Source organism: Bombus affinis, chromosome 18 (assembly GCF_024516045.1).
Source record: "Bombus affinis isolate iyBomAffi1 chromosome 18, iyBomAffi1.2, whole genome shotgun sequence".
Lineage (NCBI taxonomy): Eukaryota > Metazoa > Arthropoda > Insecta > Hymenoptera > Apidae > Bombus > Bombus affinis.
The window spans coordinates 3,567,409-3,587,130 of NC_066361.1; the positions used below are offsets into that span (position 1 = coordinate 3,567,409).

A 19,722-nucleotide genomic window follows, 5' to 3' on the forward strand; every position below is an offset into this window, starting at 1 on the left:
CAAGGAACGCGTGTTTTGGTCCGCAACGGCTGATGAATTATCCTCGCTGAGCTTCCAACGCCTTTCCATATTCGCCCCAAGGAAACGCGTTAATTTTTCGATTAACAAATCTCCATTTATCTGCCGATAGCTGTCAGAGATTCGAGTGCATTTAAAACGAGAGAAAAACAGACGGGACATGAAAAAAGACGATAGAAGAGGAGAAAAGGAAGAAAGGGAGAAAGCGACGCGAGTAACGAGTCGATCCAGCAATGAAGGCTGCGCGAAAACAGGAAAGCCGAATGTGATAAGGGAGTAATTAAATTCGTACACTCTTTGCGCGTCGATAATTCGCGCCGAGGTAGGCTGGAGATTCCGGTAGCATCGAGAGAGAAAGAGGGAGGGACAGAGAGAGAGAGAGAGAAGGAAAAAGAGAGAGAGAGAGAGAGTGCAGTCGTAGAGGATACACGGTGCGGCCACCACGTGGTTGCACAGAGAATCGAGCATGTGTGCGGAGGAGCGGCCACAAATCACCATTACTCGATGTGTATCGCGACGCTATATAATTATACCTATAACGCCAAGCACCAGGTAATGGCTCAATCCTGCATGTGCATGCGATGATAACCAGGCCTGAAGGTGGGCCACTAGGTGGGGTCTTGGTAACCCGCGAGATTCAAATTGCTCGCGTCCGATTGGTTCGCGTGGAGTCACGTGGTCCGTTACGTCATCGTGGCCATCCTCGTGAGCGCCGGAGCCTGCCAAAGGGAGCGAGAAAGAACGAGACGAAACGGGAGTGCGCGCGAGAGAAATGACGCGAGAGGGAGAGAAGACAGAGACATCGAAGCTGTCCTTAGAGCACGCGAGTACGATTACTTCGTGGAAAGAAGACGACGAACGATTCTCGTAAATAAGGATAGATCGAGAACGACGAGGAAGAGACTGATGGTGGCCGGGAAGAGGAACGAGGTTAGAGAAGATGGAAAGAGAAAGAGAAAGAGACAGCAGGCCTATACCCTACGTCGTGCCCCCTCCCGCCATTAACAACGCCCTTGCATATAAATCCCCGTCTCATCTGTGTGCGGCCGGGCATGTGTGAGGGCACCGTTTGTCTCCGTCTTGATCGCGCGTCCTCTATATCGCTTGGTCTCCGTTCACAGTCAGTTTTCTCTCTGTCGCTAATTCTCTCTCGCTCCCTCGGTCCGGATTCCCCGCCTTTGCACTGGCCGCAGGACAGCCGGGACGAGGCACGAGGCAAGAGGAGCGTTCGAGGGGCCGTGAAACCGACGGAGAGAGCGGACGAGAAAATGCCGGGCGAGGAGGAAAGCGAGAACGCGTGGCAGGGCGAGAGAGAGAGAGGCAGGGATTTCTAGGCGGTTAGAGGGAGACGGAAAGGCGAAGGAGCGAGGCAGAGCTGCGAACAGAGAGAGAGAACGAAGGCAGCGCCGCGTGGCGGTACGAGGTGGGGACTATCGGGCCGTAAACCATCCGCGGTGAACATTTAACTCACGTATTGCCATCCGACAAGTTTGCTTTGGCCCGCGAGAGAGCGTCACCCGAGCGAGCGTCCGACGTCGAAGCGAGCCTTCCGCGAAACACGCGAGGAGGTGGATCAGAGCCTTCGACTTCACGTGGCTCTAATCCGTTCCGTTTCGTATCGTTCCGTTCCAGACAAAACCACCGACTTCTCGTTCACCCTCGTTCCGGGTCCTCGATCGTGCCTGCTCTCCTTTTTATTTCGCGCGACCAGCTAACAAACAGACGGAGATTCGCGACGCGACGCGACGCGCCACAACCAACCGGAATCACGTATCGTCAACTGGGAAATCGTTCCAGCGCGGAACGATCTTCCCTGAGATCTCGAGTCTACGAACCATCAACCGGCGAGATAACCTCTACCATTCTGCCGACGCGGACACCTTTTGGACCACCAGTCAGCCGATACGGAACTTCCGGATGCAACAACCGATTCCGGTCTGAACGATCGCTATCATGAACAAGAAACGAGCGCGGCCTATCCTTCCGCAAACGATCCTCTGCTTTCGTTGAGTCTTCCGGCCAGCCGCTACAGGGTAAGTCGTCGTTCATCTTATTTCTTCGACGAGTGCACGCCTCTATTTCGAAAAACTGTGCGATATTGCAACGCGAACGTAGGTAGACGTTTCGTACACGCGGCGAAACCACTTTTCTAACCTATTCGGTTAAATAATTTTCGATGACATCGCGACAATGTCTCTCCCGCCAAAATGTAGGCTCAGTGCACATGCTCGGATGATTGAGGTTATCGTGGCGAAGAATATTAATTCTTATCGTAGCTCACCGATTTGTGACGTTGATGTAAACTAGCGCGATACTCGAAACTATAATATGTTCCGGAGAATATGTTCGATTTCGCGATCGCGACGCCCGCCGCGAGAAAGAATAAATGCGTGCACGTGGTTCGCGTGAACGTATGCCATGAAACGACCCCCGCGATTCCAGATAAACGCAACGATATTTCTTTTTCCCCGGCTACGTACGCTTGCACGTACAGTGTATAGATATCAATTACGGAATTAATCTCGGTCGGGGGAGCGTGCATCAATTTTCCTTGTATCTCGTTCTGTCAAACGGGTGTTTTACGACCGGCGTTAATGAAGAACTATAACTGAGTGGACGTGATACGCTTGTAACGCATCGTGGCTCGGCATAATAACGTCTAGCGATAAAACGTCGCCGCCCGTCAGTCCACAGAGAAATTCACCTACAGGACTAGTGCCAAATGATAAATAATCGTCTATTTGAACCTAATAATTACTTTTGCTCTTAAGCTGGTGATTCGACGCGTTTCATCTTGCCTTCTAAAATTACTTGAAAAGTACCTCGTATATTTTCAACGTCGTTAAGTACAGTATCTTATTCTCCGAACGATTCACAGTTCCTCAAACTTGCAGCTGGGAAAGTTAGATGATAATATGACTACAATTTCTATCATTTATCCCGCGTTATCCCGATTGTTCCGATCGATCACGTTTAAGTTCGAGTTTCCCACGGAAAAGGGGGGAAAACTGGCCGAAAATAAAGTGAGTTCGGTATCGCAAGGCCCGGGGGTAAAATAGGTGGTGTGTACCGCACCGACGCCTGACGGGGACCATAAATAAGGATCCGACGGTCGGTGCGGCTGCAGCCAGTGATAAGCGTTCCTTTGCCCCCTCCAGCACCCCTTCTTTAGAGTTTCTTCTTCGTCCTCTTCTTCCCGCTCGAACACCTCGAAACGCCTTCTCTGATACCATGCATCTTCACTTAGGGGTGGAACGAGGATTATTCTTGTTATTGTCGTTCGACCCGATTGCTCGGTCAAAAAGTTGGCCTACCAACGTTGTCCAGAAATTTCCAGACTAATCGAAAATTTCCAGACAAGACGTCGGTAATACCTGTGACTTTGTAGTATTTTCTTCCAAGTTGCTCAGTTTTTGAAGTTTCCCAGTACGAAATTGTTCTGAAAAAAATGATGACATGGCGTTTCGCCACATACAAGCAGCGTAACTCGTACAACGCTTGAAACTGGATTAAACTACAGTTTCGAATTAATTCGCCGGCCCTGTTAAAATACGTACTAGCTGGTTGCAACCGCGCAAGATTATTGCAACACTTGCAACCCCTGTAACACACGGGTATAATTAGTTTGTCAAAGTGACAACGCTATGCTTTTTTGTCCCCCTACGACGGAGACACGTCCCAACGGTACAATTCGACGATCCTCTTACGAAACACGTCGTTTCTATTTGGAATAAGCTGTTGGTACAATTGGACGTTTCGTCTACATTCAAAGACACCTACGCAATTAAACGATACAACGTTGCTTTGTGTCGAACTTCTTTCAAGAATCTCGAACGATATCGTGGGGTAAATCTGGCAATAAATCCACGGGTTCGCGGAGGCGTAAGATGGTAACACGGTCGACCGACCTGTATTGCCGCGAATATCGTATCGGGCAAACGGGGGTTGGAAACACACGAGGTGGCTGAACGTTTCCTAACTGTGTAACGTATAGGTGGAGCTGGGCTCCTTCATCCCCTACGGGCAGCACGAAGCGACCATTTCTCATATCAGTTTAGCCGACACTTTCGAGAACTTGCTCGGAGAGCCCGGGGCGTCGCGACGTCACCCGATGCCTCTTGCCCTCTTGCCTCCTCGTCTACCTTCCGCCTCCAACCCTATTCCGACTCTTCTACGACACCTTGCCTACATTGGGCTTCCTCCCTTTCTCAACAACCTCCTCTTTCAACCCTCGTCTCATACTTCAACTTCCATTTGCGTTCAAGATCGTCCCCGTTTTAGCCTGTGACTCGCTCAGATACGGAGAAGCACACGCACGTGCGCGTCTTTTCCTCTGCTTCTTTTCTACCCTGTTGGCAGTCGCAACCCTCGCAGCCGGCCGTGTGCCCGCGGCTGCGAGATAACCAATGCCCGAAACTTAACAAATCCAACCGCAGATGATGAAGAGCTGCGCGACCTTCTGGATCAACTTTGGCCAAGAGAGAGTACGCCAAAGGTAGCAAAGATTATTTTATGCCCCAGCGAAAGTCGTCTGCGTTTGCATACTCTTTGCTGTTACCCGATTTTATTGTTTGGAAAATGTATTGGGTCGTCCGAAAGGATTCTTCCCTTTTTTTAAGGAAACAATGGATGCACATTTTCCATTCTATATTATTTTTTCGAACTACGTACGATCCATTTTGTTCTATCAAAATAAAGATCACAACGTTCGATAGATTAGGTTTCATGTTTGTATAAAGATGCATCATTGTAAAAGACGTGTCTGTAAAACAAAGACACTTTTAACGTAGCGAAATTTTTCTCTGTCGCTTGTCATCTAGTTCCAAGTCATAGTCTACTCCTCCAGCGTTCTATCTATTAGTGGATTATAAAATAGGTATAAACGATTTATGATTCTTTATCGAGTAATATACGGACGCATTTAGGTGTGTTGTTATTTTGCAAAAAAATTGCCCGTTGATTCGGCGGGAACCTGTACCGTTTCGGTCTTTTTAACTGCAATGATCCAGGTTATGCGACTCGCTTGTCTTTTTGCTTCCAACCGCAAACCTATCTTCCTAAATTTCCGCGAATTTAATACCGCGACCGGCCACGTTATATATCGCTGAACGTGAATTAAGTGTTTTCGCAGGTGTTATACGTTATTCAATAAAAAGTAACGGTTTCAAGACACAGTTAAGCCTGATAAATGGCCGCCTAGATAGTATTTTTAAATGGGCGGGGAAGGGGTAGCCGGGCGCATTGCTCGTATAAATTCGTCCAATCTTCCAGTTGAGCGCGGAGAACTCGCGTATTTCTATTGAATTCAATAATTCAAACGCGGATACGCTACATCACACAGAGCATACCAAATGGCGCTACTTCCACGTGCTCTTAATTATCGGTTCAAATAATGATCCGGTTACCCGCGATTCGTAATTTCAATTTCTCGCATCGCAGCTTGTCATTCCGAGAGATCATGCGCAATTAAACGCCGTGATTTGGAAACCATCGTTTCCGTGTCGAATAAAGAACAGATACGATCTTCTTCATCGGGAAATTCTGTTCGGAAATCATTGAGATCTCCGGAATTTCTCGATCGATTCGTAAACGCGTATTCCGTAGCACGCGATAGATGTTTGTCGTGCAAGCTCGAAGGCGTAGACGTATTTTAGAACAATTTTAAGGCAGAGTAGTAGCGGTGGGAAGTTGAAACCGAATGCGCTTGACGTTATGGCTGCCGTCGGATCGTTCCCCGATAGCAGATCGCTCGGTACGTCAAAACGTACCGTAGGTTAACCCGCGAGAGTTTCGAAATTACCGCACAGAAGCAGAAACAACATTCCTGGCGTGACGGGGGACGATATGGCGAATTTATTACGCTCGCTAAACGCACTTTTGAATATTTTGTCGGAGGTGCCGATGAGTGTATGTAACGCGGAATAGTTGGGTGACAAGCTGTTTCCAGTCTCTTTACCAGTTGATATAATTTCGCGTAAGAAATATGCCCGTCGCGCGTCAGCCTCGCCAAGCGCGTTACATAAAGTAAGTAAATTAATGATCGGGTAGTTAAACAGCAAATGTATCACACGTGGAGTAGGTATTTTGAATTAATGGCCGACTATTAATTTCCGAAGCAGTTTTCAACTCCTCGGCCGAACCGGTATCCCTGCCATGATATTTTTCTCTCGGTTACGAGCAAATTGTTGCCGATCCTCCGCGCAAATTAATTCATTCGATCGGCTTCTCGATCCGGCACGCTCGAAATTGTTAATATATTGGACACCTCCTCTTCCGTTCATGCATCGAGAATAATCCCCCTGAATCGTCGCAATTACGCCTGGAATTATTCCTTCCGATCGCAATTTCGTTTCCTGCGATTTCGTCTTTGAATTTTCACAAAACGATGCGAATGTTCGCGCCAATCCCACCCTGATCGAGCGGAGCGGCGCGCAGGCGTGCGCCTCATAATTGAGAACACCGTGTTGCCGATCGCGAATGTTCCGCAATTTCGCCCTGTCATGCAACATTCACGCGAATAAATCGCGAATTAGAAGACATAAATCCGAATGAACGCGCCGAGGTAGGAAAAACGCGGCCGGTGGACGGTGGCGAATCGGACCGCGGTTTGCGGGTCGATTTTTTATGCCGAAACATCGCCGAGCATTGTGTTCCGTTGCACCTTGAAATTGCCTTCGGTACGTTCTTCACGGATCAGGTTAAAAGCTGAAGCGTCGCCTATACGAGCGACCTTAACAAAACGAGTGACCATAGCAAAAAATATTTAAATCGGTTCGTTTGAAAGTACAATGGGATTGTTTTGCGGCCTGGAGGAAGCGCACGAGACGCTTTCAAGAGAAGGTAGGCGCACAAGGGTAGGCCACAACGGGAGCCAGACCCGAGGGTGTGAAAATGTTTTTAGAGCAAGGTCAAGCGCAATTACATCACCTGTACGTACCTTCGACTTCTACCTGGCTAAGTTAACACTGAAAAACGAAGCTGGCCACGGCCGTATCCATAAATTCGAGCGGCCGTAACGAAAAAACAAGTCAAAATGCCTAAAACTAGGTAGTTACGGAGGATGTCTAGTAACGGTACAACGACTTCGACCTTTTTGCGGCCGAAGGTCACTGCTCCGTCGTTTCCACAAGCGCGCTGTTTGCCTCGATGCCTGCTCGTTCCCAGGACACTCGCGTATATCTCTACGGTCACGATTTTGACTGTTGTGAAATACGAGAATTCCAACATGATATCGCTGCTTGCGGATTCTTTTGCAACGGGCTGACGCGACCACTCGTCGCGTTTCGTATATGAGATACGCATTCCATCGAGAGAGTCGTTAACCAGAAACGTCGAAAATACGTTGATATTTGATCTGTAATCGGGCGAAACTGATAATTCGACGATCGCATTACCCAGGGCAGGATTATGCGGAAAAAGCTGGACGACGGGGGAAGCATAGCACCAGTGCAGTTTGTCGTAAATCATAAATCACGACGGCCCATCGAAACGGACGACATTTACGCTAAAACGATTAAGTATGTCTCGCGTCGATGATTTACGAAGTCGTTGCAGTCGGAAAGAATACAGACGACAGAAGGAGCAAAACGAATGACGGAAAGAACATGGTGGAGGGTGGAAGGGAGGAAAAGAGAGGAACCGCGACAGGGTAAGCTAAAAGGAGAGACAGAGGAAGAGGGAAGAGCGCAGGGTATCGCGAGACCATGATCGATTAATGAATTCGACTTGGAACGGATAAGACACGAAGAAACCTCTCTCATTTGTAAGTTGAATTATGACAACGATCGCTCGGCCCGTTCGTTAGCCATTATTTATAAATTCAACGTTAAATGGGGAGGTTGGATATGAAAAGTCCGTCGGCCGTCCGGGGAGGAGACGGCCAGAAGAACAGCGGGACGATAATGGACGGGCAACAACGAAGAACCGGCGATTCCGTTGTTGCCGTCGTTGATTTATAAGTTCAACTCCGGACGGACAATATTTTTGTTTTAATGCTCCTTTTATCCGAAAGTGTACGTGCCCGGACTGCCGGATGGGTGCGAGGTGGACATAGGTGGCTGATGATGTCACTCGCTTTAAGCGAGCGAAAACTCGAGGGAAGGAGAACGAGAGAGGGAACATCGTACGAGGCACCGGACATCGGGACTACACGGTGCCTAGTTTAAGCTGGGTTGTCGCGATGGCACACAGAGATTACATCGTACACCGCGGAATATACCGAAGGTGTCGGCGACGATTCTTAGCTACACGAAGATTCTTAATAGCCGGTCTCGCCGTATGACTTGCTTTACGCTTGATCCTTGCTACACCTTTTCTTTCCGCGCACGATGCCCGCTACTTTTCACGGCTTTCGAAAAATCTCTCTACGAGATAGTGTCGCCTTTATGGAGCTGCCCGCTTTATGGAGAACCGTGGTAAAGTAACAAGTGCGAGAAAGGCGAAGGAAAGAAAATGAGAAAGGTACGAGAACGAAGGTTTCTAAATAAAAATCTCCCGGTCCTGGTAACAACGTCTTATGTAATTCTACCATCTGTTTTCTAAACTGGAATATAGTTACATTCGTAAGAATTGATATCGCGGCAAACAGAGTGTGACTGATTAACAGACTTATACCGTTACCGGTAATTAATGAATATTCGCTGATTAAAAAAAGAAGAGGAAAAGAGAGAAAAAAGAAGTAAAAGGTTTTTCGGCGTCAATGCTTGCAATTTCAGATATCAACGAAAGCAACCAGTTCGATACGATTGCGAACAATTAAACGCGGGCAATTAAATCTGCGTCGAATAAGCGATAAATTGCCGAGATCTAGACGAAACAATTTGTTGGACATTAATAATTAGTAGTTCGTTAGCAGGCGTAGAAGGTGCAGTCGCGCGGAGATCGCCCCCGATTAGACACTCGGTGGAACGGGTTCCTCGATCGTCGGCCGTTTTAAAAGTCAGAGAATTGCGCAACGGAACGCTGCCTCTAATTATAATTGTTCCATTGATAGCATCCACGCATCGGCCAGAGCCCTGGAATGGAAAAGAAGTGCGTGGCTGACGCATTGGGGAATTTTTCTTCAGGCTCGAACGCTGTTGGCGTGGCTGGAGCGCGCGATGCCGTGGAAATGCGCTTTGCATACGTTCGTAACGCGCCACACGATGCCGTACCCGCGACATCTGATTAACATGAGAGGCCTGAAACACCTGTGTGCCTCGATTCACTCGAATAATTATTCGCGAGTTCGTTCGGTTCACGATGTTCGCACAAGGACGCGCATTAAACATTTTCTCCGTTTCGTTTAACGGTCTGTCCATGCGTAGCTTCCATTTTTACCGAGAAAAACCTGCGACATTTCCATTTGCAGCGCGTTTGCCATTTGATTGAACGACCTTGTTAATTATTAGCGCGCGCACAGATGTACTTCCGGTGAACGAGTTATGAATCGCGAAGCAGTCGAATGGAATTGCCAAACGGTAATTTAGCGAAACTTTGGCAAATTTTCGAAATATTTATCGAACCGTTTTTACTCGTGTTCGATCGAGTATCGTTGCGAAGTCGGTTCCACATAAAAGAAACAACCTGGGATACTCGCTTTTTGTCTGTTTCTTTTTCCTCCGTCGTTGCAGTAACAAACGATTAATGGCCGGTTTCGAACGGCCACTTCGTATTCGACGTTCATTGAGTCATAAAAGCCGATAATGATCGTTAAACGGCGAGATCTTGCGTACGGTTCTACGCTAACCAGCCGGCACCAGCACCGCCGACAGTTTTCTCCATTAGGATACGGAGAAATTATGCGAACCGGATAGAAGAAAAGGAAGGTCGCGAAGAAATGAACTTATAAGAAATAAAGTAACGTTTACGCGTTCGAGCTCGCTGTTGCATGTACGACGCGTACATCGGAACGTTTCCTATGTGCTTGGCAGGTGTTACTGTTTATGGGAATCCCCTGGAACAGCTTATCCGTGTGCGCGCGATGAGGGAGCCTCCGATAAGGAGGATAGCGGTTAGCTTTCGCTTAACCCGGTTCTAATTATGGTATTCCCATTCCGTGCATTATATTCCATATGTACAGGGTGTGTCGTATAAACGTTAGCTTTCAACGAAAAAGTATCGCAGATTAGTTTCAAGAGGCCTAGAAACGAGGAAAGTAACGTTAAATACGTATATTCCACAAAACTGTATAATACAGAAATGAAATTTATTGTATTCGAGCGATTAGCATTTCGTATAAAGGATTATTATCGCGCCTAACAAGCTCGTCTAATTGTTCGTGATTTGATTTGAAATAATTCCGAAGAATAGACGATTTAATGGCGAAAGAATAAAGATGTTCCTTCGATGTTGTTTATCTTATCTTTAATTCAACGATTAAACGCATCGGCGAATACCGTCAAAGTGGCGAACATCTAACTCTTAGAAATGTTTGATTTAACGTTTGGCGAGCACGGGACCTCGTTACCGTTGCGAGTGAGTAATTCTCGGCCGCTGCGTATACACTGTATAGCCCCTTACGATCATTACTCCGCTACCCGGTTACGTAGTAACCGCGAAGTTGACCATGATAAAACGAGAAACTGGTTCGAGGACCATGCATGCGATAGAGCTGTTAATGATAAATCGAAATGTGCAGACTGTAAAGAAAGGCAGCGGCAGACGTGGTGGTAGCTACGGGGCTACACCTACACAAACATGAATATACATGTGTGCACGCATATCGATATCTTTTGCTGCCTGCCACAGAGCCGAGGGAATCTTCTTCTCGTTGGTTTGGTCGCGTCACTCGGATTTACGTATCCTCGTTTCACCCTCTACCGAGAGAGCCTGCTTAATTAAGCGTTTAAGAGATGAAACTGGTTCTGATGTTCTTCCTTCTGCTCGTTGTTCTTTCGCCGCACGCATATGCTTACGACACAGCTGTTGCCGCGGCGGAGTTAAGTTGTCCGACTTTTGAGGAGCGCCGATTGTCTTCGAAATTAATTAAACGTTTCCACGAGTCGCGTCGTCTCGTTTCCCTTGGTCTTTGCCCCCGTACCTCGCCTGTGTCTAGTTGTCTGTCTAACAATGCCTGCTTTTAACCGATTTCAAGTCGTCTCTAGGCCGAGACCACGCGTCCAATATGTTGCGTGCTCGTTAACCATCACCGAACACAATCTTCCAGCGTTATCTCTCTTTTTCTCTTCTTTCTTTCTTCGGACGTCCTGTGAACCAGCTCAGTTTCACCGAAAGCGATTTATATTCCGATTATGCAATAAAACGGTTTCGATACTCTATTTGCCTGCTGCCTGTTTCTTCCACGTTCGTTCACGAGAAATATCGAGGGAATATGTTTCCAAATAGACGGTTTCGCGAAACGCATTGAATCAAAACGCGTAACGGAATCGCAACCGGACTGTGTACTACGTCTTATGAGGTGTTCCCGTTGTTAAGTACGATTTACCGTAAATTCTAGAGATTTTATCGGTTCACATCCCGCGGCATTGCTCGAGCTCGTGTAGGAATGTCGTTTTGTAAGCGTTCGCAGCCGCCATTGATACCGAGGCGAGCCACCACGCTGTTATCTCTGACCTCTGAGAACAATCGAGTGATCGTTCTATTTCTTTCGTATCATCTTGTGCGAAACTCGTTTAAATTTTCTTCCTTCTTTTTTTTTTTCTTTTTCTTTTCCTTGTTCGCCGTTCTGCAAAGTACGCGCTTGCGCGCACGAGTGCCTCGTTATTGAAACCTTGAATTTGAATTGAAAATTGAATATGTAACTCGCCTCTTAATCGCGTGTAACGTTGGTACGCGGCTTGTACTCAGCGCACGTATTTTTTGCATTTCTGAAATGCGCTCGCGTATGTCGTAAGCTGAAAGACTGCAAAGTGCGATACGACACGTCGTTGCGCCTACCTGTACCGACGTTTTTATCTTACCTTTCTATTTAAATGCTGCGTCGCTAGGTACTCTCTACAGCAAACTTTACTTCTGCAGTAAAAGGGTATATAAGGAATTCCATCTATTTCTACATTCTCTACGTTTAAATATAAACACGTTTGCACAAACGATTTTTGACAGCAAACAACCCTCCGTTGCTTGAAGTAGCGTCTACTTTGTGATTGACAACCGTCAAAGTTTACTGGAATCTAAACGAGTAATTTTTCTTGGCTAAAACAATTAATTCAAACAGACAGAGTTTGAGCAAACGTGTTCAAACAAGGAGTATTTTACACTCTCTACAGCAAACTTAGCTTCTGCAGTAAAATGATACATAAGGAATTCCATCTATTTCTACATTCTTTACATTTAAATATAAACACATTTGCACAAACGATTTTCAACAGTAAACAACCCTCTGTTGCTTGAAACAGCATCAACTTTGTGATCGACAACCGTCAAAGTTTACCAGAATCTAAACGTGCAATTTCGATACTTTTCTTGACTAAAACAATTAATTCAAACTGGACAGAGTATAAGGAAAACTGTTCAAACAAGGAGTGCTTTACACCGATTACTTTACACCGCAAGAATGTTTGAACATGTTGTCTTTGCACTGGCATATAACTCAAACGCATCATTCTAAATCACTTGAAATCTCAAACGAATTGCCCTCAAGCAAGCGAGAGCCCTGCTTCGAGGTGTCCTGCTTCGTTGGAAGAAATTGATAAGAAGAGCGCGTAACGGGATAAATGACAAAAGGGCCTGGTCGTGGTGCAGGTGAACGAAAGGAATAGGTAGGGATAGGTAGGGAGAGTCGGGTGTAGGTGTAAAGTGAGCGTGATCGTACGATGGATGAGCGAGGGGTACCAAGGGGGAGTGGTCACCGGTTGAAGTCTCGTGCTGACCTATTCCTTTCTGTGCCGCAGCAGTGCATTATGGCCGCTCTACAAGGCTCTTGGCCTCGGGTCTGCCTCGATCACCATAGACGGTCTCCGGCGTTTGTCTAAACGCCAATGCGTTATCCTTTGGTTTCGCGCGCGGATCACTGGCTGAAATCTTCGAGAATCGAAAACGTCTCGCGTTCGCGTCCGTGTTTCTTTCTCTTTCTCTGTTCTTTCTTTCTCTCTCTCTCTCTCTCTCTCTCTTTGTTTGTCCTTCTGCCTTTCTGTGGTCGCGGTTGGCCCACAGTGGAACGTGGCCACGCTGGTGTTTCCTGATGGCGCTGCTCGCCGTATCTGTGTACGTGTGAGCAGCAGTGTGTCAGCTCGTCGAGACCGACGAGGGGAAGAGCGGAGAGTTTGCCGGAAAGCAGAGAGGGGACTTGTGTCGTTGCGGCACAATGGGACCACTACTGCAACGCTGTAAGTATCCCGAGAGCTTACAGACTGATCTCTCTCTCTCTCTTTCTCTCTCTCTCCCTCAGCTCTCATCTTACTCGACCTCTCTTCTTCCCTCGTTGTCCGGTGCTTATACCCCGTGCACTTTCGTTCTTGCAATAGTCTCTCAAAGCTTTTGCGCCGCCGGGCTTTGGCTACCATCGGTGCACGGGTATTTCTGGGATTAAGAACCCGGCTGGAAGCGTACGCCAGGCCAACTGGTGCGCTAGAATCAGCCGAGAATCCGGTAAAATCTAAACGGCCGTAGCGTACCACCGTGTCCTCGTGGTATCCGTTTCGCGATAAAGTCTACTTTCCAAGTGGATCGACGACCACGAGGAGAAAAAGAACGAGGGAAATTTCCACGCGTCGCGTCCATCGAATATCGCCTCGAAAACTGTTGGTCGAAGAGTCGAAGCTGATGAGTCGCTTACTTACTTCTTTTCTCTTTGGTCGTTGCTGCGTTCCAGGTCTAAGTGGAAAATTATAGGATGGCGAGAGCGCGGTCAGTGAAACGTGGTACCGTAACTATCCATCCGATCGAAGTTAGGTTCGCGGGTACTGGAACAGCGCGCGAGCTTAGGAGAATCTAGAGAGACAGACCAACCGGTTCGCGACTTTGGCGGCCGCCATCTTCCCCTCTCCGTTTGTCTGTTTCGCCTCGCGTGAGAACCTGCTCCCTATATATCCACCTTTCTACTCTCTGGGCTACTCTGGCCGAGAGTTCCGTTTACGAATTTTTTTCTCCGCGCAATTTTTCTCGCCCCCTGACCACCGAACAAAGTGAATCATCCTTATCGATGGAAAATATTCTCCTTTTGACCGGCGAGTCTTCTTCGGACGAACGTCTCAAAGCTGTTCCCTGGTTCGATCGTAGCTGCGTACTAAGAATATACCGTGTGTATGTTGGAACGAAAGAAGGAACCGATGATCGGAAGAAACGTGAGCGAATGGAGGATCATGTACGCGAAAAGATTAATGAAATGTTGACCGTTACGCGCCAGCCGTAGTAACAGTCACGCGATCATCTTAAAGGGGATTAGCGGGCGAAGCGCGACGCGACGTCGCGCAGAGGATGAGTTATCATCTACTTAATTTAATTATACGTGCCAGTGTTTTAAGATGCGCAAGATTTTTACGCTCCACGAACCATAATGCAGCATGCTCTGTCCACCACTGGTATAACTCACCGCCGCTGCTTCTTGCATTAACGTTTCGCGTGCCTTTTGCCGGAATTTAATATTCATTCGTCGCCTTATCGCTTTACTAATTTTCTCTTTGCCTGCGCGCAATATTTCCTACGAAATTCCAACTCGAATGTACGATGACAATGACAAACGTAACAGTAGGAAATCCATTTTTACGTACAACATAGAGCATTTAGGCCGTAAACTGTAGAGTTTTGTTGGTAGAAACAGGGTCGAGCTACGAGCAGCAGGGCACCTTTGCCTGCACCTTGATTATCCTTGTCCTCGTTACGCGATAACAACGCAACCAGAACGTAGCCACAGCTCGAAGAAGCTCGTCCATCGAGCTGAATTCCAGTGTACGCAACACGTACAAATCGAGGCAATTAAACGTGCGTAACGCGTGCTAGAGCTATTCGTAGTTACATGCTTGATGCTGTGTCTAATTCATCAAGAAGGGACGTTCGTATTCCAGCAACGCAATGGTGCACCGTTGTGCCTATGTACTTTTAGCTTCGATCACATCCTTGAGCCTCCATTTTCATGACCTTCCAGTGAACTTTCAATCGTACCCTCCACCAATGAAAAAAGAAACCGAAGTGGTAACAGACTTAAATAGACTTTGCCAGAGTTCCATAGCAAGTTTGCGTCAGTTTTCTTCAATCTGGTTTACATAGAATTAGAAAACCGTGAAACCAAGACATAGTTACTAGCGCAACTCTTTCAAACACAAAGTTTCGTTACGTACATATTTATATCAAACCGCGATCTTCCGTGTTAATCTCGTTAACTTGGCTCGTTACTTTTCGTACGAAACTAATACTTTGATATGTGGCGGCACTCGACTACAAATACCGCCATTCGACACAAACAATCAAGGGACACGGTGGCGAAGGTAGCGTCTTAGGTTACGAACGTTCGGGGCCCGGGTTCGATTCCCGCCGCTCGTAGTTCGATTTTTCTTCCACGCATCAAAATAGAAGGATAATTATCAGTAGCCCAGTAGCAACATCTACAGCCGGCAGCAACAATTATCACGGATAACAATAATCCCACCTCATATTAACCACGTTTCCCTATTTTATGAAACTTACGGTCGATCCTTTCGTGGGGGAAGAAACGCGGTCGCGGAACATCCGGGATGCTACACACGCGACGCAGAAATTCGCGTGTATTCGCGGCGATGCAGGATCTGCGCGCTAATCTGCCGACACATTGGCCTATCGCGGTCGTTCTGTACCCAATCGGGACACGGGGATCATGAGAATCCAGCCGGCATAAATCAGAATGGATGACGAAACTCTCACCGCTTGTTCCAGCTAAAGGGATTTTCTAGGTCGCGAGAGTGGAACGTCGACCGTGCATCGTTCGCCGATTCGTTGTTGGATTTCCAGCGATGGGAGAAGAGCGTTGGAGCAGCTTGGCCGATTAAAATCCCATAAGACGGTGTCGCGCGTGCCGCGTTTACGCGCAGATTACCTGACAGAACACTTAATGACTAGCCCGTGATTCATGATGCGTTTAACACGTTCACCGCTGCATACTTACAAATAATTCTTACGTAATATAGGAAAGAGTGGGAATGTGAAATACTCATTTTACTTTTTAATTTTGAGAATTTTAATTAGTCTCGGAATAATTATAAATAAAAAATGTAAGTGAATCGAAAACGGATGTTATTTTCAAAGAGGTTATCAATCATTGTTAAACACGTAATTACTGCGGATAAATATAATTCTTAATGTCACATATTTCTACGATAATTTATTACTAACGTTTACTCTATCTGCCTGTGTAATGCAACATTGCCGTTATGAAAATATTTCTCATAAATGCATGATTTTTAGCTTACGTTTCCCGTTCAAATGAGTGTTATTATACTATAATATTATATATCGTATATTAGGTTGTCTGGAAAGTTTCTTTCCTTTTAGAAGGAAACAATAGAATATTTTATTACACGTATTAATATACAAAACGGATCGTACGATGTAAATTGTAGGATACAGAAAGCAATGGATCGAAAGAATACAAAACAAAAATATTGCGCGTCTATTGTTTCCTTGTGAAACGAGAGAAACTTTTCTAACACAAGCTAATATATATAGTACACAGTGTTTATATTACAAATTATGCAAATTACCGAATGAAAAAGAGACGGATTAATAACAATGATCAATAATAAGATTAATTAAAGTTTCAATGAATTCGTTTCGTTTCGAATCATTCGCTGCGCTGATGCGATGCTCTTGATTCGATATCCGACGTTTGGACGTTAGCTGCGGTGAAATTGGCGGCGGCAACTGCCAGCCAAATGTTTCGTCGAAGATATTAAGGTGTAGAGGCCAATTTGTCTAAAGTATCAGGTGCATCAGGATTGGGTTTGATTGTTTCGTAATGGCTGAGGTAATTCAATGCGTGCGTTACGCTAAAGTTAAAATATGCGACTCATTCGAACTGCGTTAATTGTCCGTACGCTATTAAACGTACCATTGGAATTATGGGATAATTTAGCAAGCGTTCGTAACATTTTTCATCTTGTTCTCTCGCGCTTATTGTCAATGTTGACGTTCGGTAAAATATTACGAAATTTACTTCTCATTCAAGCGTATGCAAACTTTACATCGGATCATATAAACATCTCATACCATAATCTTGTACTATCAATTACCTGAAAAGTAGCATAAGCGACTAAGTACTTGACCCCTTAACGTACGATTTGCGTTCGAGAATTTTGGGCCGCAGCCTCCGAGCCATTCGCACTACGGACTATACCCGTGATATTTACGTTTCGTCCGATCATCGCACTACGAGCTACGCCCGTAATATTTACATTTGGTCCGAAAACGTAAACAAGCTCGCGCCGCCTTCCAGCCATTCGCACTACAGGCTACGCCCGTAATATTTACGTTTGGCCCGATCATCGTGCTACGGGCTATGCCCGTAGCATCTACGTTCGGCCCGATCATCGTACTACGAGCTATGATCGTAATATTTACGTTTGGCCCGATCATCGTACTACGGGCTATGCCCGTAGTACCCACGTTCGGCCCGATCATCGTACTACGAGCTATGATCGTAATATTTACGTTTGGCCCGATCACCGCACTACGGGCTATGCCCGTAGTTGTGGGTTAAGGGGTTAATCCTCAGGCGGCAAGAGTGGCTAGCGAAAGCTAACACAAAAGTATCTCAAATCCATTAATTTCCAAGTTACAGTTACTAACCTGGTAGTAAATTTAGTCATCGTTTACTTTATTTTATTCTTGTAAAATAGAACGTTCGATACTGCTTTGCCACAACGACCCAACCTTCGTTGGATTAATTTTAGGGAACACAAACTGCACGCCACAGAGAAGTAGCTAGGATCCATTGGCACAGAAACTTGGAGATTCGTAACACGATCCTGTAGATAAATACAAATAGGGCGCATCATTCCACCTGTATATCTCGTTGGTGGAAGATGATTCCACTTACGAGACGTCCCCACCGAGCCAACCACTATCTCGTCAACTAATCAAGCTGCATGAAAGCAGTTGACACCTTGTCATACGAGCACCGCCGCTCCTCTCTATCACAGTTCCAATAACCAAGAAACAAGCGATATCGAGTCTCACATGTGTATCGCGGCACGCCTCTACGGCGAGGTACATTCGAGCCGCGTCCACCTGTCCGCGGAGCGAGCGAGGGACGAATATTAACCGCATCCCGCGCGGAACGGTGTATCAGCGGCGAGATTATTCGCGAGCACGGCACACGTGTATCGTGTAAACGCGTAAGTGTACCGTACACAGGCAACCGCCTCTCGGTTACTATAGCGGACGGGGCCCGACCGGCGAGTTTCTGTTAGGTTATGTTCACCTGCCTCGGTGGATCGGAGTTGGGACTGAGCGGGCTCGGTCCGTAACCGGCTGGGCAGCATGTCACCCTCTTGCGCGGGTGACTCTATGCCTGGTTCCTTTTACTTTGCAGTCTTGTCACGCCTTCCCTTCCATAGCCGCCGTGGAGAATACCGCGAGGAAGCGAACGAGTCGGCGAAGAGAGCGAGCGGTGCACGCGAAAGCTACATCGAGAGGAACGTTTACACCGCGGCCGTTGGCCGTTTTTCGCATTCGCGAGAATCTCACGCAGTCGTGGCTTAAGGCCGCCGACTGATAAGGCAACATCCCGGATACGAACGTTCCATCCGCGAACGATTTTTTCACGCGCTCCACCGGCTCTCTGAGCACCGACCGTGCGTAACGGGATCGCTTTCTTTCTCTCTCTTTCTCTTTCTATGAGCCGGCGAATATTTTCGCTCGTTACGCCGCACCGATAGGGACGTTGGCGTGCAAACGTCGAAACGTTCCTCCGCTTCGTTCGATAAATCGTTAATCGATCGACTGTCTTTTCGCCGCTTCTCGCAATAATGCCTCGTTGTACGCCAATGAATGTATTTGTCAGGATCACAGTTGCTTGCAGTCTACGATCGCTGTAATCGTCTTCTTAAGCGTAGCCGTAATTCTGTATGCGTAATTCTCGCGAGAAAGCTTCCAGGTTGTAATTAATTTTTATCTAATTTCACTGAGCCTCGTCTTGTCGTACTTTTTTCTGTCAACGGCAGGAAATATGGCACGCTATTTATGACTGCGTTGCGTCTTCCGTAGTCGACCGGATGCGCGGTCGTTCGCAGCCAGTCGAGCACCGAAAAGCCGCGATATATCAGCGCGATTCTTGGGACACGCGAAGACGAATACCGGTCGACTCAGACGCTATAAAGTACCGTGCTGTATCAACAAATTTGCTAATTCGCCGAACCTTGCCTGGGAAACACGCATTTTCCTCGCAGAAAGTTATATTCAGGTATGGCGACCAGATCGCATTTATTAGCCTTGATACGCGCGACATTTTAGACTAACCAGAATCGCGAGTTTATTTTTATTTAGCGACTAGTTTCGGCGCCATAGATCAATAGCGATCGATTAATCTGGCTTAATTGGAATGACTTGATAATATCGCGGCGCACGGCTGTCGCTCCTTTCCCCATTTATGGAACAACGTATTTAGAAATTACGCAGCGGAGCATTCACGTGCACGATGGCGCGCATGTGAAGCCGTGGAGCACACGCGTACCGGTTCCATAACGAGGATTACTTCATCCTCCTTGTCCTTCGAGGAGCCACCGACTCTCGCGCGATTCGCTCGGCTAGCCTTCTCTTCGCTACCATATAGCTATCAGAAAATAATGGAATACCTAA

General features: G+C 46.9%; 1 protein-coding gene across 2 annotated transcripts in view; it reads left to right on the forward strand.

Moving 5' to 3' along the window:
• Positions 1-1,352: 1,352 nt before the first annotated feature.
• The window catches only part of LOC126926627 (homeotic protein antennapedia-like), a 155,317-nt gene continuing 136,947 nt past the window's right edge, over positions 1,353-19,722 (forward strand). Inside the window, exon 1 of one of the 2 annotated variants that reach the window (XM_050743039.1) lies at positions 1,353-2,051. The gene's annotated coding sequence lies outside the window, so the exon portion shown is untranslated. Of the gene's footprint in view, positions 2,052-8,463; positions 8,479-19,722 lie in introns of those variants that run through there. The other variant, XM_050743044.1, reaches the window with a different exon arrangement.